Below are 24,981 nucleotides of genomic sequence, written 5' to 3'. Positions count from 1 at the left end.
GCACCCCCAGTCCCCATCTGTGCGCAGATATTGATACGGGGGCATCTGGACAGGAGGCACTACCACCCTCCATCCCAGAGGAGCTGCCAGAAAGGCACAGTTCCCCACGGCCGTGAGCCCCCCGAGCCATCTGTCCCATCTGTGCCTCCCCACTTACGTTTCCAAGAAAAAATCACCATTTCTTTACCCTTTCAGAAGCACTTTTGTGTGTGACCCACACTCCCCGTTCCCACCTGCCCAAGCTGCAGCAGTGCTGTGACACCAAGCTGGGAGCTGCTGCTTCCACTTTACAGTGGGAAGACCTGAGTAGAATTCCTTGATTAGACTCCTTGCTCTCTCTCTCCAAAGCCATCCAGCAAAATCTCAACATTTAATATCAACTTGCAAGCTGAAAATACATCCCACAATATCACTTCCAGACTCTGAGCCGAGCTTTGGGAATCCCAGATCACCCCTAAACTCTCACTGCTTCTCCCACTCTTATCTGTCTTGTTGAGCTGCTCTCTCAGAGACAAGAGATGCTGTTCCCTTTAACAAGGCACATTCTAACAAACCAACAAATACTTTTCCTTCCACAAGGCTCCTGCTTTTACTCCCAGACGTGCGTTCATGTACATCTCCCGCCTGCTTTGGAAATCTCAGTTGGAACTGCATACCAGAACGTTTTTTTAAGACTCCTGAACTGATAAGGTGGGAGGGGGAAAAGCCTTTCTTTTTTCATAAAAGCTGCCTGAACATCTTTGAGACAATGAAACAGCGGGACAAATACCCCCAAATGTAAAAATTTCTCCAGTGTCGAGAAATTTGAGTGTTAAAAAACCATGTGGATTTGGCACCTGAAGACATGGGTTAGTGGTGAACATGATGGTGATTCTGGGTTGATGATTGGACTTGAGGACCATAAAGTTCTTTTCCAACCTTAACGATTCTGTGAGTCCATGACTCTATCCACACACTGTGTCCTCTCCACGTGGCACCCCAGGAGAGGGCACAGCACCCCCTGGCAGTGCTGAGCACCCAAACCAACAGGTTTGGCAAGAGCAGGCCCGTGCCAGAGAAAGGAGCCTCCAACTGGCAAACACGAGCGAACCTCCCAATATTTGCAGTGAGAGGCGAAAAACAATTCTCAGATGTCTGCAGCCCATCCCCTCCCACCCCAAGAGGATTACAAACGTGTAAAATACCTCATTATTCTGGGGAAAATGCAAGAGAAGAAAGGTTTACATCCCTGGGAGTGTTCAGGGTCAGGCTGGATAGGGCTCTGAGCAACCTGGTCTAGTGGAAGGTGTCCCTGCCCATGGCAGGGGAGTTGGACTAGTGGATTTTTTAGGTCTCTTCCAACCCAAACCATTCTAAGATTCTATGAATCAGTCTCATGGAGGGGAAGTATACTGACACTTCCTTCATGCATAATATTAGCAGCCACCTCCCAAATAAACAAGGCACTGATACATCCTTACACAGAGAGGAAAGCAGGTAAACAAAGGAATGTGCAGCATCTTCCTCTGCCAGTCACGTCTTTCATCTGCCCACCCTGAGCTCAGTTCAACTCCTGTTTTTTAAACATCATATAATTAACTCAACAGCACTGACTAGAAGTTAAAACAACACACAAAACACGAAAGCCGTAAAATGTTCTCCAAATATCCTTTTGCCCTCTCATTTTCCATTTCATTTAGTCTCTGGTGTATCAATTGAGCCCATCTCACCAAGTTCACTGTTGAAATTAGACTGGCAGCTCCTCAGAGCAAGAGCTGTTTTTAACAGCCAAGATGTTGTGGCATTTAGGTGGCTGGTTTTGGTATTCACACCAGTGTGACCAACACAGCAAAGTGCTCACCACTACGAATCAAACACAGCCCTCAGAACTGCTGGGTTTGGGGCCCGGGTGGTAAACGTAACACAAATGTTGACAATACACTTCAATTACTGGTATGTGATGTTAAATTGCCAAAGGCAAGAGGGCCGATGCCAGCACAAGTGCAAAGAAATAATTAGCATTTAATATTTCATCAAAACGTTTAATTTTTAAACACTGAGGTTGTCAGGTTGGTTTTTTTTTTCATTATAATTATTATTAGTTTTAATTATTTAGCTGGTTTTGCAGCATCTTTGAGAATGTCTCCCAGTGCCTCAGGTGGCTCCAATGCCAACTGCTCACCAAGGGATGCCACGTGTTGTTTTTCAAGATGGCAGCTATTGATGAGCTTTTTAATTAAAACCTCTGTTCCTGACTGCCACTCGTGGTTTATTCATGAAGAGAAGCATCTTCCCCTCAGCTCACACACTCCTGAGATCTCTGCCAACAGGTGGGAGTTACCTGGGCATTCCAGCCCTGCTGCCAGAAGAGAAGGATCCTCATGGATCCCACACCAGCCCAGAGGTGAGACATGCCCAGCCTCCCAGTGCTGGTGCTCCTGTCCCACCAGTCCCTCTGCAACCAAGGGCAGCCCCAGGGCTCTGGGGAAGTCTGACATTGTGACAGAACCCAAGGGAATGGCCTGGAGCTGTGTCAGGGCAGGGTCAGGTTGGATCTCAGGGAAAGGTTCTTCCCCCAGAGGCTGGCTGGGCACTGCCCAGGCTCCCCAGGGCAGTGGGCACAGCCCCAAGGCTGCCAGAGCTCCAGGAGGGTTTGGATGATCCTCTGGGGCACAGGGTGTGACTCTTGGGGATGGGCCTGTGCAGGGCTGACGGTTGGACTCGATCCCTGTGGGTCCCTTCCAGCTCAGCATATTCTGGGATTCTGTGATCATGCCTTGCTTTCCTTCCCTTAACCCAAGGACAACCTGCCCCCCCCCCCGCAGCATTTGACATGTCTGTCGCCCTCACCATGGCCAGAGGAAGGCAGAGGTAAAGCCCTGCTCGCCCCTGTCTCTCCCCAGTGACATCACAGCTCTGGGAGAACACAGCAAAGGTCACTCTGCCCCGTGTCTCGCTGACAAAAGCACCAGCTGGAGCTGTTCTTACCTGGTGACGTTAATGTGCAGAAGGAGCACTGTCTGCCAGGTCCCACACAGAGCTTGGAGTGGCACTGAGAAGGATCATCCCTCCCCCGTAATCTGAGCAGCTCTGCCGTGGGTGTCACTCAGGGAACAAATGCGAACCTCTCCAATCCCTCTCTACACTCGCTTCATCGTCTCTAATCTGGCCTTTACCATCCGGAATACAATGGGATGGGAGCATCAGGACAAGACACACTGTCAAATCCTGGGCAAATATCCTGCCAAAATTCTGACTTTTAGCATCAACCCTCTACTTAAACATCTCAGGACCTGCTTCTTTAGAGCAGAATGAAGCAAGCAGGTTCCATGACTATCTGTATCCTGACTGGGATGGCACTGGAAGTGCCTCTCAAACAAGATTAAATACACTGCTCAATATTTTTAATCCCTCTCATGCTGCCACTTCCACAACCACGGATTTCAATGCCTCCCCACACTGAGGGCTGGGGATGCAAGAGTTTATCAGGCTTTTCAGAGCCAACTGTACCAACCAGTCATCAGTTCACCTGGAAACCAGGACATTCAATCAGATCCTTGTTTTCCCAGCTTCTAAGAAATAGATGGGCGAGCTAATATTAGCTCTTCCAGGAATAGTCAGGTGGCTAAAAAGAGAACAAAGGTGATAAAACAGACTGTCTGCAGCAGCTGCAGGTTTTATTCCTCCAGCCTGTCTGCTGTTACCCCCGATAGCCTCTGCCTTCCGCTGTCACTTGACGGAAGACCTGGATAAACCCCTAGGGTCAGCTGCAACACCCACTGCCAGAGGGGCACAGGATTAATGCACATCAGCCAAACCCCATCGCACTGGTGGTCTGGGCCTTCTGCAAATATCTGTTGTGGATAAGGAAGGAGAAACCTCTGGCCAGCTCAAGTGGCTCTTCCTAACCCTCTTCCTTCCAGAGCAGACGTCACTGCGGGCCTGGGTGGGAGCAGTAGGGTGAAACACTTTACATTCCCCTGGAAGCCCTCACTGCAAAATCCCAAGAGCCTTCAGGGAACTGAATGTGGATTTGCAGATTGTCTGCTGGGGAGCTGCTACCCAGGGACAGAGGTGGGTTTGATGCAAATCCCAGCAGCCCACAGCCAGCGGCAGTGGGACCCTGAGCTCCTGTGCCATCTCTGTGAAACCAGGATGTGCCTGTCACACAGCCAGACTCCTGCCATCTCCTCTTCCTCATTTCTGATCCCACCACACAGTAACGAATACAGGATAGCTGGGATCAGATCACTGCTACCCTTTCTGAGCATCAATATTCCCCATCTCTTTAGTTTTTAAATGATAAATCACCCAATGGCTCAGTGTTCACTCTTTGTCCAGCCTGACCAGGAGAGAGAAACACCCAACTCCACAACAAATGGAAATGAAGTAGGTTAACTCCTGCCTTGCAAACGCCCTGCTACAACTAGGTTAGAGCATCAAAAGTCACAAGCTAAAATTCCTCCGAGATATTTCACTTTCAAGGAGCTGGTAACAGTGGGGAACTGCATAATTTGTTTCCATTTTCGTGACTGCATTCTGCCTTTTTGGGCCACCAGCAGGCCTGGCTTTAATGGTTTGCAAATTACACACGGAAACAGTCATAAACTGTACTGACGTATTGCAGGACTTTTCTTCCTCCTCAGAAACAAAGGTTCAACTTGATGACATTGGAGGACTTTTCCAGCCTTAATGATTCTATGAAAGGCTTTACACACTGTGTCTTTATTAAGCCAATCATGGGTGTACCTGCTTGGATGACTATAATTACTAGAATTTAGTAGGGTCTTTTGTTCTGTTTTATAAACTAAAGAAACAGGGAGCCAGAGGAAACAGAAAATAAAAGAGCACTGGACACAAAAAGTTTTCCAGGAACCACATGAGAGTATGAGGAATTGATGTTTGTGGAAAGGCATATTCTGGATGACGTTAACAGTCATTAACCAAAGAACATCCGACAGGCAACAGGGCCACGAGGAAGATTCATGGGAATCACATTATATCCCGTGGCCTCTCCAGTGGTGTCACTTGCTCTGAGCTCAAGGAAAGGTACCAACAGTTCCCAGAAAAAGCCCTAGACCACCCCTGGCCTGGGCTCCACCATTCCTACAGCGTGGTTTTCAATGCCCCTCAGAGTCATCTTTGATTCCCAGCAAGTAACACCCTCCCAGTGCTCTGTGAGCCAAATCCATGCTGGGTACAGGCAGAGGCTGGATGGAATTTTGCCTTTGGAAGCATTCCATAGACTGCTGTGTAAAGCCCAGCTTGGAGGTGTGCTCCTGGCTGTGCAGCTGGATCCCTGGGCAGGATGCATCCTCTTGTCTGCAGAGCCCAGCCATGGCCATGCTCCCACATATCCGTGCTCCCACATATCTGTGCTCCCACATATCTGTGCTCCCACAGGGAACCGTGAGAGGAAGTTCTACAACATTGTGAACAAGGTGCACTCACTCCACAGCACAGACTGAATTTCTGAAGGTCCTCCACAGGACACCTCAATGCTGTGTCCCTCATTCTCCCAGGCAACACCCCACAGCAGAACGTGGATACCCACCTTCCAATAAACCCCAACAACCACAGCAGCAGCTTCCAGGGTTTCCCTGTTGATTTACTGAGCTTAACCAGCACCCCAGCTGTGTGATGCCGCCTTGACCTCAGCCACAGGAACAGCAGAGGCTGTGGCAGACAGTGCTGGCACCTGGGGAAAGGCAGGTTCGTGCCAGGAACACAAGTTTGGTTTCGCTCATTCTTTTATTCCTCCAAACTGCACAGTTCTGCAGTGGAAAGACACAGATATTCCCAGATGAGCCCCAAAAATTCAAAAGCCAGCTCCTGCCCCGATTCCTGTACAACCCTCCCATGCAGACAGGGAACACCTTCCTGCACAGGTATAAATACCCAGCGGCTATTACACCACAAAACAGCTTCTTTGGTTGGATTCTTTCCCTGCCAATTTGGACAGCTGAGAGCCAATGAAGGCTTGTCACTGCTGCATTTTCCCTGCAACGGGAGCATGCCTGGGAATCCTACAAGGAACATGTGGATCTGATCCTGTGATGAGTGCCTGCTTTGGATCAGCAATCAGCCAGGCACCTCAGAGCCCCGGTGCACACTGCTCCTCCTGACAACCCTCTGCATCCATTAGCAGCATCTGCTGCTAATAAACAAGGATAAGCCAAGCTACCAGCTCACTGCTATTTTTGGATGAGAAGCTTGTTTGAAAGCAAAGGAAATTTCCAGCTTTCACAAAGGCCTTTAACCTTCTTTATGTGGGAAACTACCTGCTGCATATTCCCACCAGGCATATACTCACATACAGAGTCTTTAAATTACCAGAAATGCTATTAGCTTAATTTCCAAATCAGAACCTGAAGCATGCTGCCAGAGAGAGAAAGGAGGTTATAAATGAACATTAGCCACAAGTGGAACATAAACGCAAGCCAGTGCTGCCAGCCTGTGAGAGACAGATGAGCTGTTCATGCAGAAGGGCACTGAGCAGTGAAGGAAGATCCCTTTTCCTGTGCCACTGGAGGCTCTCGGAGCTAAGCCAACGTGCTGTGGGATGTGAGCAAGAAGCATTTGCGCAGTCCCTGCCATGACAGCCCTGTGAAAGCAATAAGCTCAGAAAAAAACAGTGCTAAGGGTCAAAAAAATCTGACAACTTCTGCCTTTATAGACAGTTTTGCAAGAAAACAATGAGCACTCCTTTCCCTGCAAGATATCCCTCAGCCTAATACCAAAACAAGCACTTCTGTCATGCTCCTCAGGGTCAGAAAAGAAGTCAGTGCATATTCCAGCTGAAGGCAGGCAGTGGGACCACTCCTGTGATGAACACGGCACCTTGCCTTGTACTGCACCTAGCCCTGACACTTTTCTCTAACTAATCCATATAAAAGATATTAAGGGGCCTCAAGCAAACCCACAGATCCTTAGTAATTCTTTGCTTCAAAATCAAGATCCCAGTCTGGTTCCTCAAGCCTTTTTTCAGCACCAGGTGTTCCCAGCAGAATCCTGCCTGTGGGTGTGATGGGTTTTGAAGGCTGGCTCAGGTCACAGATCCCAAACCTCATATATCCATCAAATGTTAATTTTTAATTCCTTTCTCTCCAGTGCCAGCAGTCTGCATGTCCCAGTGAGAGTGAGACCAGAGGCAGAGGAGCACAGGACTGAGGCACATGAGTCAAACCCAGCACAACAGCTCCAGCCTGAAGGCCAGTTTAGATAAAGAACCCCAAACTAACATTTTCCCTTTATTTCTACCCAAAACAAAGACCCAATTTTTACCCTCGGTCGTATAATTTGGGGGTAGTTGGTGAGGACTGACTCAGGACTCATGAATGCTTTGGGCTGGCAGTGCTGCAAGGACGGGGAAACCACCATGAAATGTCCTTTTTCTCAACCCTGGAGAAAATTCCTGCAACCAGAGAATTGCAGGGCAGCAAGAGCAGCAAGGGACCAACCCAGAGGGGTCTCCAGGGGCATTCTGCTGCTCCCCACAGCACACACAAGCCCCAGCTCTCCTGCCCACTCCAGTGCTCCCCTTGCCCTCCCTCCTCCTGGTGTCTTTGCCGCAATGTGTACAACGTGGAGCCCCGAATCTTCACCCTATTGCAAAACTATCCGGACTGTGATTAGGGAATGAAACATGCGTCACTGTATCTGCACATCAAAGCCCTCACAGCCACAGCATCCACAGGGATGGAGAGGGAAGGAACACAGCAGAGGTGACACAGGGACTGCTTTGGTGTAGGGGGAGCTCCCCACTGAGAATTTTGTCAGAGTGTATGTAAGGATCTGGGATGCTGCAGTTCCTCAGAGCTTCCATAATTCCTGCTCAGCAAAACCCGGCTTCTCCCTGCCCGTGCAACCCTCCTCAGTATCCAAAGTGTCAGCCTGAGACTGATGTCAGGCTGAAATCTGCTGGCAAAAGTGGTTGGTTTTGCAGTTTTGTTTTTCCACTTAAGTCTGCATTATCCAAACAACTTGAATACTCCAGTGGCTCAGATAACAGAAGCCGATGCCTCCGATGAGCTGGAAGGGGACTGTCAGACAAGAGAAGCTCTTTCAAATACCCCGAGATGCTCACATCTTTTTTGCTCTTCCTGAACAAGTCCCTTCTCCCCCCTTCTGTGATAAAATTACACAAAAGAAATAAATGAATTGGTCTTTGGATACTCATTTCACCACAGACACACTCAGTCTGAACAACCCTTGCAGTCACGGAAGGATTTTATGCAGCACTCCCTGAAAAGGTGCTGGAGTTGTCTCTTTCCTGATCCTGGTGAAAATCTCCCCCAAGTTCCACATTGCCAGAGGAGTGCAGCTGTTAGTTTAATTTTATCCAGATCTTTCCAGCTGACAGACTGCTCCACAACGGCCATGCCTGAGCAGGCAGCTCAATTCCAGGTGCCTAACCTCGTGCTATCCAGCCAAATTGGCTTGTAGAGCACTAACAGATTTCCATGGAGAGAAGCACAGGGCAATAGATCACTCAGAGATGAATTTAAGCTGTCTGTTATGTAGACTCCCTTCTCTTGGTTGTTGTTCAGAGATCATTCCAAGGCAGCACACGGAGCACAGCTCATGAACCACGGCTTTAACTGAGACATCTGAGGCACCCGTTCTTGGAGCTCCACAAGTTTCCACGGCTTGAGGGCTGCCCAGCAATCCTCAAATTCAGGAGAGAGAGAAAGAGAATGCCTGGGTGACAGAGACGGATGAAGTTTTAGGCTCTGACTTCCCTTTGAGGTGACACCCTAACTCTCAGGTCAGTTATGCTCTGAACACCTCCGAATGTGTTTGCTCTGGTGTATGTGAAAAAACTCTTTTTCCTTCTGTGCAAACCAGCACAGAATGTGCAAATTCTGAGATGCTGCAACTCCATGATGAAAAAACAGTCCCACCTTCTCCAGACTTGTGCAGGAAACTTTCAGCCACTCATCTCAGTGGATCTGATGGATGTCTGGCTGCAGCAGTGCTGAGGGGAGGGTGCAGAGGTAATGCCCTGCCCAAGCAGCCAACAGCACATCTCCAGCCCCCCAAATTCCTGTCAAAGCCTTCAGATCATGCCACAGGAGTGTGCTCTGTAACTAGATAATTTATAAGACTAACCAACACAGTGTGAGTTGTACCTGGCAGGCATTGCCACCTAAACCATTTCCCTGTGGGAGAATCCTCCTGCTTTAGAGGCTGATATTGATTCTTTAATGAACACATGACTACAGTATTCACGTGTACACGGGAACGAATCAGAGCAGGAGTGTGCACGCACTTTAACCATCACTTCAATCTGGTTTCTAATATTTGGCAGATTTTTCCTATCCTTTTCACAGCTCCAATAAAGAATAACCCATTAGCTGAACTCAAAAATAAACCCCAACAGCTTTGACCTATAAATAACCAAAAGTCAGATACACAGGATTCTGTAAACTCCTATTTTCACCCAGCAAGAAAACAGGAACGACAAGGAGAATGGGTGGAGTTAGATGCTTTTTGTGGTTTTTCAACAGCATACTGCTGTAACAACAGAAAACACTTACGTACAAATGCTGTGCAGGCTGTCAGAGCCAAAGTGACACACGCAGGAGCTGCAGGATCACAAACCACACTCTGGCTGAGCCTGGAAAGATGTCTCTGCCAGCCCCCAGCCATGGACAGAGGAAGTAGGAACTCCAGGCTTGCAGTAGGAAAGCCACAACACACCTGGAGCTGTGCGACAGGAAATATGACCCTGCCAGCTCCTCTCTTGCTTCAGGAAGGCCTGATTTCCCCCAGCCATCTTTTCCAGCACTTGAAGAGGGCTGTGAAAGTGCAAAGGGCTGTGACTGGAGCATTAGCAGAGAGGGGAGCAAGGAGGGGAAATTTAAAAAGAAAATCCAGCACTGCAACATTGATGTGATCCCCTGTCTCCAAAAACCCCAGAATTATGCACCCCACTATGTTTGCCATGTCTGCACAAGTAGGGGATTACTGCCCTACCTGAACTCTTCTAACAGGCTGGCAAACCCCATGGGCCAGTGACTGCAGCCCCTGCACAGCCATACCACTCCATCCTACTGGAAAGAGGGCACGGAAGTCCCTTGAGGATTTTTAGGTGTCCTCCTCAAAGGAAAACATCTCCATGACCAGTCTGGGTTGGAGTCATTTGGATGGGTGCAATGTGGTCACCCCCGGCACCACGAGCTGGTAGATGCTGAGGGTGCCCTACAGTCAGGGATGCTCAGCTTCCTGGCCTGGCCTCTTAGCAGCAGTTCTCCGAGCTCAAATATCCCGTAGGATACCTTCAACTCAGCACCTTCCTCCTAATTCACCCTACCCCTGTTTCTTAATAAGAGCTTGCAAACCTCATTTTAAAAATTATGGTTCTCAGCATATTCAGGTATAAGTATTTTTGTTTACGAATGGAGCAAAGAAATGGTATAAATTATGCTGAAGAAAACCCTTTGGCACTTTAACAGGAATTGGAAAGAACCAATTTCAGAAGAGTGTCTTATAATGGGTGTCTCCATGGATACCTCTTTGTCAGCACCTCATTAGATAAGAGCTGAGACATGTAAGAGTTCTTCTGCGTTTCAGAAGGTACCTTGAAAACAGTAATTATGCAAATCTCCACCCTCCAACTGATGGATACTTCTAAGTTCAGGTGACAAAGTGGATAAGCTGAGCCCTGTTAGGAAAGGAAGGAAAGATACTTCATTTAGCCTCTCTTCTTTATGATTGCTGATGCTTCAACAATTACCAGAGACTGGGGCCACAAAAGTACTCCCCTGACACCTCCCTTTTTCCTTTTAACAGCAAGAAAATAGAAAGGAAGAGACAAATGGAAATTCCAGAGCAGCATCTGGCCCACGTGTAGTGTTTGAAAGCAGGAGAATCTGTGTGGCAGAACATCACCAGGACTATTTAGGACCTGGTGGCTGGGGAAACACACCAGAGGAGTGAAGACGAGCTCCCTTTCTAGACACTTCACAGATTAGTGACTAACTAGTCTCCATAAGGACAAATACTTCAATTAAAACAAAAATCCAGCTCTGGTAGGAACATAGGAACCCCAAAGCTGGCTTGACTTTCAGGACAGGATCAATGGCAGTAGAAAGACAGGGACAGCATCAAGAGATCCATGTGAGCTGTATACTTGACACAGCCAACAAAAACCTTGAAAAGATAGTGAATTGTGGGACATGGGTCCCATTGGAACCTCCCATTTGTCATTCCATTGCTGAGCACAGCAGGTTACAAACGGTGCAATCTCCTGCTCCTGGAGCAGCCCGGAGCCCACTCAGATCCTGGGAGGGCCTGAAGGGGAGGGAAGGGGTTTCTCTCTCCCTGAGCAGTCACTGTAAGTCAGCCTAATTCCCAGAAGAAATCCCTTGGACTGCTCTCAATTATGCTGATGTGCAGCAGCCCCGTGGGACTGTGTGCCCACTGGGATTGCTGGCACGCTCCCCCTTGGCTGCAGTCCCTCCCTGCTTCCCAGGTGGGAGCAGAGAAACAGGGAGCTCCCTATCAGGGGAAAACTGCCCCCATCAGCCAGTTGGGTGTGTGAGCCCCTTCCCACAGCACCATGACAAGGCTCAGGACTGAACCTGCAGGGATAACCTCCAAGGAGAACACCACCATCTTACCGAATCCTTAGGGGGATAATCCAAGACGAGATCTTCCTGGGACGTGTTTCTATTTTAGGCAAGCTACTTTGATAGCTTGGGAATGAAGTGGAGCCCTGCCAGGTTTCTCACAGCCAGAGCAAAGATAACTCACCTGAGAAGCTGCCACTGCAGTGAGTTAAACAGAAATGAGGGTCCAGTCATAGGACTGGGAAGTTCAGATAAGGCAGAAAGTTGGATCTGCACAGGTCAAAGTCAGAGCCTGGCAGTGCTGCTGTGTCTCCAGTGCAGTTCTGACTGGGACCAGCTCAGATCCAGCACAAACTGGGTTCAGACTAAGAGAGGTGGATAGGAATACTGAGAACTGCCCAGGAAGGGTGCCAAGTTGGAAACAGGCACCCCCCAAACATCATCCTGCTGGCAACTCCCACAGATGGCTGGCTCACACCCTTCTCCAAAAGTTCACACAAAGTCCAGCTTACAAGTCTCAGCTTAAAACTTCAAGGTCAATCCTGAGCGTCCCCATTATCCATGTCTACGACGAGGACACCAGCACTTCCCAATTCCCACAGGAAAGGTGGGGCAGCCCATGTCAGGAGCACCACCAGGAGACATCACACACTGCCACGTCATCAGCTTATTATGCTTTACTTCTTGATGGCCATGCCATGAAAATTCCTCTGCTGCTCACCTGCAAAAACCTTCTTCAATCCCTGGGAAATTCAGAGTGTAGATAGGAGGCCAATCTCCCTGTTTTCTCTAAGCCAACACTCTCCATCACCGTGATCGCTGCGGCTACCCGACCCATGGCTCTCTTGCCTTCTACCCCTGCTGCTCCACATCCTCACCTGCTGCTCCACATCCACACCTGGCCGAAGCACCCTCAGTTCCCACTGCACCTCCTTTCACCCTCTGGCATGCCAGCACTGGGCACAAGAATTGCAAACTCTTCTTTCTCCTCTTGCCACGTGATTTTGGGGGAACGGCCTTAAACTGAAGGAGGGCAGGTGTAGATCAGATATTGGGAAGGAATTCTTGGCTGTGAGGGTGGGGAGGCCCTGGCACGGGTTGCCCAGAGAAGCTGTGGCTGCCCCATTCCTGGAAGTGTCCAAAGTCAGGTTGGACAGGGCTTGGAGCAACCCAGGATAGTGGGAGGTGTCCCTGCCCATGGCACGGGGTGGCACTGGATGAGCTTTAAGGTCCCTTTGAACCCAACCCACTCTATGATTTCATGATTTTTGACTAAGCAGTGACTATATCCCCCTGAGCAGATAAAATATTTCTATTTTATGTGTCACACAAACAGCACTGGGTTTAATTATGCCAGAACTGGCTCTCTTGTGGCCCATCTTCATTATCAGTCCTTTACCTGGGGCTGCATGAGCCAAAATATATTTTGAGCTTTTCTAATGACAATTGCATGTATCCATTTACTGCCTGTCATGCCAAGGAATCCCCCTGCACTGTGAAAGGGGGGAACCACTCTACTTATCCCTGAACTGTCACTACCTCAACAATGCAAAGTGGCAGCTCTTTAACACACACACCAGGAGGAAAGTTTCTCCAACCTGTGACAAGAAGGCGAAAGAAAACAACTTTACACAGCAAGTTTCTCAGCACTGAGACCTTTGGCACAGTCCTCCCCCATCAGGCACTTTGGGACACTGCCATGCAGACACAGGAGTGACTCTTCCGAGGCACACAGAGCACAGAAGCTCTCGTGCTCTGAGTGTGCTGAGAACAGAGCTGTTTGGTCAGACTTTCAGGCTGGAGACAGTGCTGAGAGACATACAGATAATGCCACTGAGTCAGGGACCCTAAAGTAAACACTGATGTCCTGCAGCTTGAGGAGAGATCAGAGGAGGTGCAGGCTCTGCTCAAACACGGGAAGGAAACACTGTGATTTACAGAGAGCACTTCAGGATCTCCAACACCGCAAATTTTTTGAAGGGCAAACTTATGCAAACCTGAAGTTTGAGCATTTTCTCTCCCAGCTGTTTTCTCTTGGAATCCTTCTCCTAGAACAAAGCCTTGTTGTTAATGACGAAGATACATCCATTCCTGACGAAACCTTCTTTATGAAAGGAAAACTTGCTAAGAGGTTCTTGGCCCCCACCTCTGCTCCACTCTCCCAAGAGGGGCAAGCCAGGGCTCCCAGTTACCAACCAAGCAACCATTAAACTATGACTCCCTGAAGATTTGATTGGAACAACAATAGGTGTGGGAGCAACTTCCAACTGAACATCTCCTTTGCAGCAGATGTGAAGAAGGTGAATGGCTGAAGTCAACCAAAGCCAGGTTCTCGATATTGAACATGACCTCAGAAACTTCAGCAGCTGAATATAAAGGCTCGTAACCTACACAGAGGTCAGGGAGTTAAGAAGTGATTCATTTCTCCACAGCCACCCTCCATGATCTGGAGGAAATCATCAGGCTTTTCTGAGCCTCTTGAGCCTCCTAGGAACGATGGCGCAGAGCTGCTGGGGTGATGGGAGGAAAGCTCTCTGATGGCAGACATGCCACATACCCTCCTTCTGTGGTGTGACATCCTTTTTGTCAGAGGACTTCTTCTTAGTCTCCCTGAATTTCCTCAATAACCACAGCTTTCAGAATACATTTTAAGACAAAGACATGCTTGAATATTAATGCTATTGAAAAATGATGGGAGTTGAAAGTATGTCCTTGATCATGTCTAGACAGGATGAGATATAATGGATTTCTAGTATTTAGGTAGTAGATATAAATAGATTAATATTACTCAAAGACCTGGAACATCTCTGTGCATTATCCAGAGAGGTGTGACCCTATAGCACAAGCTTTCACCAAATATCTGCTAACAGAGAGTGAATCACTACCTGAGAGACCGGGCTGGATGGAGCCCTGAGCAACCTGGTCTAATAGAAGGTGTCTTTGCCCATGGCAGGGGTTTGGAACTGGATGATCTTTAAGGTTTCTTCCAACCCAAACCATTCTATGATTCTATAAAAGCAGAAGAAAAGGGTCAAGGGGTGCTGGGTAGCTGCTCAGAGCCCACTTGCCAATCTCTTCTGCTCTGGTAAAGGCAGTAAAAACTGAAACTCAGTAAACTTTAAGGATCAGCAAACTGCATCCAAAGACTGGAGGCAAAGTGCCCTGTCAACCTCTGAGCTGAGAGGAGCATCAGTACTCAAGTCACATCACTGCCCAAAAACCCAGGAAAAGCAGATGTGAGGTCAAACCTGGGTCTGATCTCCATGACTGTATTTCAGAACCCTCAAAGACAGCAGGTGAATTCCCAACCCTGAGCTCCTAAGGAATTCACACTCCCATCCTGCTACAGCCAGCAGCCCAGCAAAGGCATGAACTGAGCTCCTCCAGCATCCCACACAGAGGCTGTTGTGGTCAGAGCCAGGCCCCTCGGAATGCTCGGCCTAGGTCCACGGACAGCACGGGGCCAAAGGGCGCATCAAAACTAGGAAGGGCAGAAACAGCACCAAAGCTTTGTGGGATTGCTGTACCTTGTGCTCTTTCACAGATAGCTTTGATTGTGGAACTCACACACATAGTGTGACTGTAATGCCATCCCTGAAGAGTATTCCTACTTCTTCCCTTGGGAAGGGACAATGTCACTCCCCTGAATGCACCCCAAATTCCTCCTGCATCCACTCCTCACAGCAGTTAGTGTGATCTCTGGCAGCTCTGCATCAAGCTCACTATGCTAAGCTCCCAATTTCCACTTTCTCTGAGAAAAAGCCTCCATCAGGAACCAGCAGATGTTTTTGGGAAGGCCCAGCACTTGCTCCCCACCAAGGCTTGAGTTTGGGTACTGCTGAGAACCCAAATGTTAACTGTGCAGTAGCAAACAGGGAATCTCACCCAGACCTGGATGCTGAGGAGCAAAAGCACAGGAGTCCAGGATCCCTGCTGTGCTTCAGACGAACCCCGTTCCCACCGCTTATGGCCACAAGTCTGTCTCCCCAGGAGCAGCACAGGGATGTGCATCTGGACCCAGAGCTGGCTGGGGGAAAACAGCCGTGTTGGCTTAAGAAGCATTCACACTTAACCAGAGTTCAGGAACATGAAGACCTTTGTCAGGAAAGGGGAAAACATGAGAAAGGAAAAAGAAACAGAGCAAGCGCAGGAGCGGGTTCATCGATGAGTTAAGGCTGTTTTAGGTGTAGGCCTGGGGGAATTAGTTTAACACTCCATTTCAGCTTCTTTTTCCCCATTTTCTTTTGCACAAACTTGCATCTTTCTCCTGTCAAGACTTTGATGGCTTTATGTAACTGTTTAAAAATTGAACAAGCTTCTTAACTTAGATTTAGCAGAACACACTTTTTTTGCTCCTCTGTCTCGAATGCACATTAAGAATAAAGATTTCCGGAGAAAACAAGACCTTTTCCATCCTCTGACATCAGCCACTGGAGTACACAAAGCCAAGTCCTTGAGGACTCTACATTTCGTACATTCTGTTCCAGCACAAGCCGACGCATCTGCAGCCCCAGTGGGCTTTACAATTGGTAGCTGGAAAGAAAGACTCATCCCAGAGAAAATACACAAGTTCCCCATCACAGCAGCACCCTCAGTGCAACACTGCAATGGGGGGAGAATCCTAGAAAGCAGGAGTGAGGAAAGAAACCCAAAACCTTGGCAGGAAGGTATGGCAGCCACAGCCCCAAGTGGCAGGAGGGGTTTGCCTGAGAAACAGCCTTGGACCTGCTGCTACTGTGAGAATAATTCTTCTTTTTTTCTTTTTCTTAATACAAGTTAAAAAAATTTCTGTTCCGTGTGACTAGATGTAAAAGCTTGAGAAGAGCCTCCCTCAAGGCTCAAAAAACAGAGGCAAATAACCCCCACCCTTTTCTGTGTGTTTGCATTTTTTGATCACACCAGTTTCCAAGCCAGAACTGTATTTGTTGATGCTTCAGGTTGGCAGTGCTGATGGAACAGGTTTTCAGGAAACCCAGTAAAAACAGTCAACAATAAGATTTGTAATTAAAGCCTTTCTCCTCTTGTGCTCTGCCTGTTAGCAAGTACCTCTGTGTTTGCAGTGTGGGCTCTTCAGGGCAAACACTGCTCTTTGCTGTTTGCAAGAACCAAGAGACTGGATCCCAATGAGGGCCACGAGCCACATTCGACCACAACACACAGCACAGGCACCTCTCCCAGGAGCTGCTTTGCTTCCAGCTTGGAGCAGAACCACAGGGCTCACAGCAGCAGGCCAGGCCTGCAGAAGGTATCAACCACAGACTTTACCCAGCTCCAGTTATGAAGACAAAGAGCAAAGTGCCCCCAGTTCACAGAATCACAGACTGAGTCAGGCTGGAAGGGCCCACAGTGGCTCCTCTGGTGCCACCTCCCTGATCCAGCAGGGTCATCCCAGAGCATATGGCACAGAATTGTGTCCAGAGGGCTCTGAAATATCCTCAGTGAGGGAGACTCCACCCCCTTTCTGGTCTCTGTTCTTCCTCACATCTAGGAGGAACTTCCTGGGCATCAGTTCCTGCCCGTTCCTCCTGTGCCGTTGCTGGGCCCCCCTGAGCAGAGCCTGCTCCATCCTCTGCCCCCTCCCTGCAGACCCTGCTAAGATCCCCTCTCTTCTCAAGGCCAGTTCTGCTCCTGGTTGTGGCTGCACCAGCCCAGCTGCCATGGCGAGGTGTTCATCCTCTCCTCCCAGACCATCCTGCAGCAGCCTCTTCCTGCTCCTTAACCCTGAGCATCCCTGGCTCAACAATCCCAGCCAGCAAGCCCAGAGTTTGTGCTGCACAGACACCACTGGCCTTCCCAGCAGCGCTGTGCTTCCCTCAAGTTCCAGAAGAATCCCAAAGGACACAAACTGAGCACTGCAATCCCAGCAGCATGAAACAAATTAAACCTCTTGTACCTAACATCTGAAAAACTGGGATGCATGGAGGTCATGCTGTGCTGCCCCTGCTAGGGACGGCAGTGCCGAAGTATGGCAAAAGCTGGGAATTTTCTTGCATCCCACAGTGAGTCAGCAAGATGATATTAAAAAATAGCACAATTTAGGGTGATTAGCTGCTGTTGATCTCGTGGCTGTGTGGAGGCTCTAACCATTCCTGCCCACACCCTGGCACCATGTGGGGTGGGCTGGTAAAGACCAAAAATGAGCTACTTAAAGCACTGTGGTGCTTCCCTCTCTGCTGCTTTTACCTGCCACCTTCCCATGCCAAGCTTCCCAAATCTCTTCAAGGATGGCCAACTCTGCAAGGATCCTGTTCCCAGGGCTCATCCCTGCAAGGACCCCATTCCCAGGGCTCATCCCTGCATGGACCCCGTTCCCAGGGCTCATCCCTGCATGGACCCCATTCCCAGGGCTCATCCCTGCATGGACCCCGTTCCCAGGGCTCATCCCTGCAAGGACCCCATTCCCAGGGCTCATCCCTGCAAGGACCCCCTTCCCAGGGCTCATCCCTGCAAGGACCCTGTCCCCAGCTCGGCACAGGCAGCTGCAAAGCCGAGTGGGACAGCTGCCTTCCTGACTGGAGCTTCAAATTGCCCAGTTTTCAGCCCCCAAAGCAGGCTGACGTGCTCTTAGCCCCCACCCCTTGCCAAACGAAGTTTTGGGAAAGGCTCTATCCACATTTGTTACAAGCATGCTGGTGGCTAATAAGGCCAATATAATGTGCTGCCCTATATACAGCACATTATATAAGCTATAGGGGAGGCAGCTCCTTTGGCACCCCCAGCAGTTACTGGGTTAGCCCCAAAATCTCAGCAGCCCTTACACCAGCCCTGCTCAGCTCAGCTGCTTCGTGTCAGGCAAGAGTTATCCAACTTCTGACCTACTTCTGGGTTGTGTTTCCCCCCCTCCCTGCTCCTGCCCTCAGTCCCCAATTAAATCTGTGTGAGATTTCCTCAATTATCCCCTTCCTGCTAATAGATATGGAAAGAGGATGCCATAACAATGTATTCCTCTGGCAATGGTTCAAAATACAGCTCAGAATTACTGTTGAGGAGTGCAGGATGTAGGAATATTTTAATTAAACATAAATGTATAGAAACTGATGCATCCCAGTTAAGAAAGCTGATCTTGTGCTGCCACCACAATACTTAATCTCTCAGCCATGCAGTGAGAATTCTCGTGCTCCTCTTTAATTGACAGGCCAATAAATCAGCACCAATCTCCCCCTTCTGTGTAGCTGTGCATGCTGATGTTCAGCTGAGGTTCAGCTGGTTTGGAATACAGCAACACTCAACCAGCACAACCTGAGCAGCAACATGCACGGGAATCCTGCTTGGAAAACACTCCAGGCAAAGCATCCCAATGCTTGAAACAGACACAGACCTAGAACAGAACTTGGAAGGGGGACCTGAGCAATAAAAGTCTGTGTTTGGGAATTTTTGCAGGAGAAGTTTATATGTATCTTTGGAAAAGGAGGAGCAGAAACAGAGAACTCCCCTTTGAAGGCATGAAGATATTCTGATAGGCAGCTGCAACTCTGGATGAATACAGAGGTAGTTTGAACACGATTTCTAAATGAGACAAGAACGGTCTGTGAGGAACAGGGAATGAGCAGTGCCTGGGAATTGCTTTGCCCATTACAGAAGGCATCAAGTTTTTATTCAACTCTATAGGCCCCTTTCAACTCATCCCAGAAAAGTATTGTGAGAAAAGAAATTGCAAGTCTTCATAAAGGGAGGCTTTAATCCAATGGAAACTACATCTGCACACCTACAACTGCATTTCCCATACCTGAGTTCCTACTTTATCTCCTCTTCTTACCCAAAACTGTATCTGGGGCCAGAAATGCTACACAATCTGGCAATTAAACACACCACTGCAAAAGGAGCTCATGGTAGTGATATCACAGAAGAAAGAAACAAGTTTATTTTAAGCCTGGTAGAGAGTAGTTTGTAGCACATTAAAGGAAGCCAGATCGCATCCCTGCATCAAACACCCAGTAAATTCACAGGCAGCGAGTCCCTAAATACACAGCAAATAACTAGTGGGAGATCTCCAAATTATTTAGGGCACTGCAGTGCTGGATGAGGCTGAAATGAAAACAGATGGAGACTTAAGCCAAGACAGCATCTCTGTGTGAGATGTGAACCCATCTCTCACAGCAAGGAACAGACAGGCTACCTCAGAATCCCGGGAGACCACAGGAATGACCAGGCTTCCTCCATGCTGGAGATGGACTGAGGAGGGGAAGGAAAGAGAACATTTTTTAACTGTTCTCCATTACTTCTTCATGCTTTGTGTGGCACCTGCATGTTAAAAATTATCAACACCCCTGGGAACACAGTACCCTCTCTCAAAATCCCAGTCCCCTTTATCCACAAGGAAGGAAACTCCTGTCCCACTGAAATTACAAGCAGCAACACTCTGCTTGTCTCTGGAAAACACACTTCTTTTAAATATCTCTTGAGAGGCTCTAAACAAAAAGCTGCAGCTTCCCCTCTCACTGCTGTTTGCTGTATTTACACCAAAGGCCTTCGTTTCCACCTTAATGCACATGTACTGAAGCTATTTTTGGCCATGAGTGACGTGGCTTTGTTTGCATAACTGGGTTCCCACCTCATGATCTGCCGCTCTAATAGTTTGCAAAATAATAGCTGGAAAATGTCTGATTCCCAAAGAAATGCCTGTAAAGTTCAGTCTGCCTTTATCTTAAGTCTGAAATAAAGGGGAAAAAAAGGAAGAAAAAAGCCTTTCTGCAGCATCACTTATTAAATGCTTCAGCAAGATGTAAAGCAAATTATGTAGTGATGACTAGCTGGGATGTAGGGATTTAATTCTGCTCTGGTTTGGGTAAAAGGGTATCAAACCAGAAATGACAACCCCAAATTCACACAGTGGAGCTTTAAACACTCCAGCCAGATCCACTGCAGCCCTGATTTGTAACAACTCATGTCAACCCAAAATATCATCCGCAGGAAATGCAAACTTATCACTGATGGTTAAAAACAAAAGCAGAGCTCAAAATAGCAGCATTTCAGATGAGGCAAATACTATTGCTATTCTCAACTGTCAGAGCTGAGCTGCAATCACAGATCTCTCTTGAGGAATATTTGGTGTTTGTCCAGGGTTAAAAGTGAGATATTTCAGAAGAGAAAGAGATGCCCCTAATAAAGAATGTATGGAAATGAATTGTGGGTACAGAAAGATCCAACCACTGCTTCTTCTTGTCCAGCCCCCAGCTACTGGCAAAAGATGGACAAAATCCATTTCTACAGGAACTCTGTCACTGCAAAACGCTGTGGTGGGATGAACACTGTCCTAATCAGCACAGCTGACTGAGCCAGGAGAACTGGGCATTTTTGATTTAGCACACCTTCTTTTGAAAGTGCCAGTGCTTCAGGTTCTCGCTTCACTCCCAGGATGGTGCTGCCTGAACCAGAACTTCACATTTGGCCAGCATTATTGCTCTGTTTTACTGGTGACATCTCCCTTCACTATCTTCCTCCCTCATCCATTACCCTCACCCACCCCTGCACACAACCTTAGAAGGGCTTGAGGCATTTCCCTTTTCACCTCACATACTCACTGGCTCCAGGGAAGTCATAGATTAATGAACATGTGGACTCACATGCTCATGATTAACGTGAAGCCACAAAAGACCTCGAGCAGCTCAATCCCCCACAAACCCTTGTTGCAGCAAAGAGCAGGGACAGAGGCTGTGGTGGGGAACAGCTCTCCCTCCTCATCTCTAGGAAGAAATTTCTCACCTGCAGGAATCACTGAGCTGCCAGAGAGGGGAGGAGAGTCGTTTCTAGACATCTTTCTTACCCTGCACTGGCAGAGCACATCCAGGGAGCTCCACTCATGGCTGGCTGTGCTGAGCTGGATTTCAGGAGGGAATCACAGAGCAAGCACCAAGCACTGCAATCACAGGGCACGCACCTGGCAGCACACTGTGCAGCAGGGCTGATGGAAACAAAACAACATACCTGTTCACTAAACACTGCATTACTATCTGAACCATCCCATGGAGTCGCTGTGGGGCCGGGAGCCTTCCAGTGCCGAGCCCAGGCCTGTCGTACTCAGACAGTGGGAAATCTCCAGAGGTGTTGGAGCCAGCAGTGGCACACACAGATGAACAACTGGGAGTCACCACTCCAAAGACAAAGGCAGTCCTACAAGACAGCTTCTGTCAGCATCACCCTGTGCTGTTCCAGGAACACACAGCACTGCCAAGGCACCTCAGTGCATCATTGCCACAGTGAAGTCTCGAAACACTTTAATTCACCTGTGTCTCTTTGTTTGCTTGCTTCCTAGAGGATGACACCTGACTGCAGCCTGTTTAGGTGCCTGAAATACAACTGCAACAAGACAGCCCTGTCCCTGCTTGGCAGTGAGCTGCTCATTATTCAGCTCAGCCCCCTCCTCAGCACTACACTGACACTGATCTGACACATCCACATCTGAACATCTCAGAGACACCAAGTACCCCCCAGTACACAAGTCCCCTTCAGAAGACAGACAAATCACTGCCTGGCTGCCATGGGACTTGTTTGTTTCTCCAGGCAAGGCTAAACTCACCTAAAAATTTGGAAATGTGTCAAGAGGAAGAGCTGAGGAGCACCCATCACACAAAGGGCAGCGGTGGAGTTATTTCTGCTCTTAGATATAAGTCCTCGTATGAGGAGCAGTGTAAAGGGAAATCATTCCCCAGTGACTCATCTCTGTTGGAGGAACCTGCTTCCTGGGCATTCCACTCCAGCTGCAGTTTACAGCAGCCCTTTGCTGGCTTGCAGCAGTTGTTCTCTTGCCTTTCTCTCCAAATCATACACAGCATCCCTAGGGAGAAATCCTACATGGGACATCAGCACAAGGAGCAACAGCAGACAAGGAGAATTGCAAAGACAACTCTTTCTCAGATTGTAGATTTACAGGAAAACACAGATTGACCTGGGAAGGGACTGGTGCCCAAGCAGCTCTCCACATTCAGCAAAAGTTAAGCCAACTGCTGAGGGCAAGGGTGATTCAGGGCCAGTGGCCAAAGACCCTTCCAAAGGTGGTCCCCGATGGCCACAGGCTCCACGCCCCCAACAAGGGGGTGATGTCTCTGCTGCTGGCTCACAGTAGTTCAGTCCCTGCAGCCTTCCCACTGCATCCTGCTGATGCACAGGGTGACAAATGGGATTTCATACTGGTAACAGCAGCACCGCCACCAGCTGTTATTCCATCTCTCTCCCAGTTGCACAGGAGTGCCACCGCTGACCCCATCACAGCAGAGCTACCGTGAAATCTCTATTCTTGCTCAGATAAGACTGATCTCTCAAGGATTTTGGACAACAGGATAATGTATTTCCTTAGATATTAGAGACTGAAAGAGATTTATTAGGGGAATTTTTCTCTATATTCTGTGCAGTCCATTAAAAGATGAAGTTTTCCCTGATTCACGAGGAGCTCATTGCAGGCCATGTGACTGCACTAATATAATACCCAAGTTCCCTTTGCAGCCTCTTATCCTCTTAATTCTATACTCCTCATTCTCCAAGTACAAACACAGTGATGGGTCAACATCCCAAGTTTAATACAGGTATGAAAACCTCTGTAATTCTGCAGGACAAAAACAGGGACAAAATTAGACCCTTTATTCCTCCCTGTGGTACAAGAGGCAGCTTGTTACCAAATCCTACTTTGGCTTCTTCATTTCAAAGCACAGAGCAAAACCCAGCCAAAGCAGCTGCACCTTCCCTGCAAGCCCCATATTTTCACATGGCAGCATCACAGCAGTGGGGCCAAGTTTTTATGAACCTGTATCTGGGGTTTATGAACTTATCCCATCTCCACGTTGCACCAGGTTCATCAGATTAGTCCAGGCTGGGGAAAGCAGCACAGGGAATGGTCCTGGATGTTCCTTCCAGGTTGTCAATGGAAACAAATCAAGTGCTTTGCACACATGGGATCACACACAGCTCCAACACCACAGGAGCAGGACAGTCCTCCCACCTCTCCCCCACAGGATCTGTCAGGCTGACAGTGCAGTGAAGCACTCGGAGGACAGGGAGCCACACACACGGCAAACACTTCCCCTTCATCCCTCGATGCATTTCTGGATACATCCACCTACCCAGTGACCAGTGGCTTCAGCAACACTTTTGTGATGTATCTCAAACCTGATGCATCCCAGAACCATATCTCAGCAGAAGAGACTCTGAAGCCATGACCTGTGCTTTTGCCTTTCCCTCCCAAGTTTAGCTCCTTTTCAGCTAAATACTGGTGACACTGCAGTGGCCTTGAATCACAAACGCAGCCAGAGCTTAGGAAGCACCACAAAAGCATTTGTTCCAATATTTACTCAGAGATTTTTCATGCTACACCTACCACGAACTTTAGTTTATTGAGAACATAGTGCATTGGGGAAGGGCAAACCACAGAGTATATACTGCTGCCAAGCAAAATGTCATTAAGGTTTTAGCAATGCAACACAAATTGACTTTACATTAAAGCTTCTTTTGTATAAACCATATCCCAGAGTGAAACACAGTGACAGAGCTGAGTAATGAGTTGAAGCAGAGCAATCAAGGTGGAACTACTGAGCAATAGGAAAAAGGAGCCATTCCAAACTGCTATTTAAAGTTAGGTTGAGAGCTTCATTTGAACTACAGAAGAGGTGATTATGTACAGTCACCATCACACACATTTAATACCATGTAGGATGCAGTACCTACCACCTGCAGTTGCACAGAAGACACCCCAAGGTTCAATTGCACTATAAAAACCATCATGATCTGGAAGCTGAAATTCTTCTTGATACAGAATTAGACATAACTGCTGAAGAGCTGAAAACCTCTTCTAAGTCTGTAACTTCAAATCTCTGCCTGGTGCTACCCAGCACATAAACCCACAATTAAAGTTCACCATTTTGTCATTTCTAACCTCTCCTTCCTGTCAGGATCCACACTCCCCGTCTGGCCCCAGGAGTGCTGGAAAACACCTGTGTTATGGCACTGCTGGTGCAACTCCAAAGGAATCAAGGCTTCTGTGCCTCCAGCCCTGCTCTGCACAAAACCACAGCACTTTTAAACGCTATTTCTAAATAAGCAGAGCATGGTACGTTTGGAAGCACCACTCAGTTCTGGTTCTAGGCATCCTTGCTTGGCATTAACAGCCATCCCAGCCCCTGGGGAGCAGGTTCAAGGCATGGCCCGTTCATGCGAAATGGATGCAAATGGGTTGAGGGCTGACCTGGAGTTCACACCCTCATTCACAGTGCTCTTCATGCTCTGACCATCTCATAAATCAAATCAGATCAGACACATCACAGCTCAGGTGCTCGAAAGGCTGCAGTGCTGCAAACCCCCCCGGTTCGGGGACCCGTGCTGGGCTCTCCTCACGCAGACAGATGGGGCTGGATCACTGCACTGGAGAGCTCTGAGGCTTTGAGACAGGGCCTCCAGGACCTGTCAGCCTGCACTGAATCCCTGCCTCCTCCTCGAGTGAGCA

At 48.4% G+C, this 24,981-nt stretch overlaps 1 protein-coding gene across 6 annotated transcripts in view; it reads right to left on the bottom strand.

Moving 5' to 3' along the window:
- ARHGEF9 (Cdc42 guanine nucleotide exchange factor 9) overlaps window positions 1-24,981 on the bottom strand; it is a 187,361-nt gene that overhangs the window by 145,843 nt on the left and 16,537 nt on the right. The window lies entirely within an intron of this gene.

Source organism: Pseudopipra pipra, chromosome 13 (assembly GCF_036250125.1).
Source record: "Pseudopipra pipra isolate bDixPip1 chromosome 13, bDixPip1.hap1, whole genome shotgun sequence".
NCBI classification, from domain to species: Eukaryota; Metazoa; Chordata; class Aves; order Passeriformes; family Pipridae; genus Pseudopipra; species Pseudopipra pipra.
The sequence above is the reverse complement of the archived record's forward strand: the minus strand, read 5'-3'. Positions and strand labels throughout refer to the sequence as shown.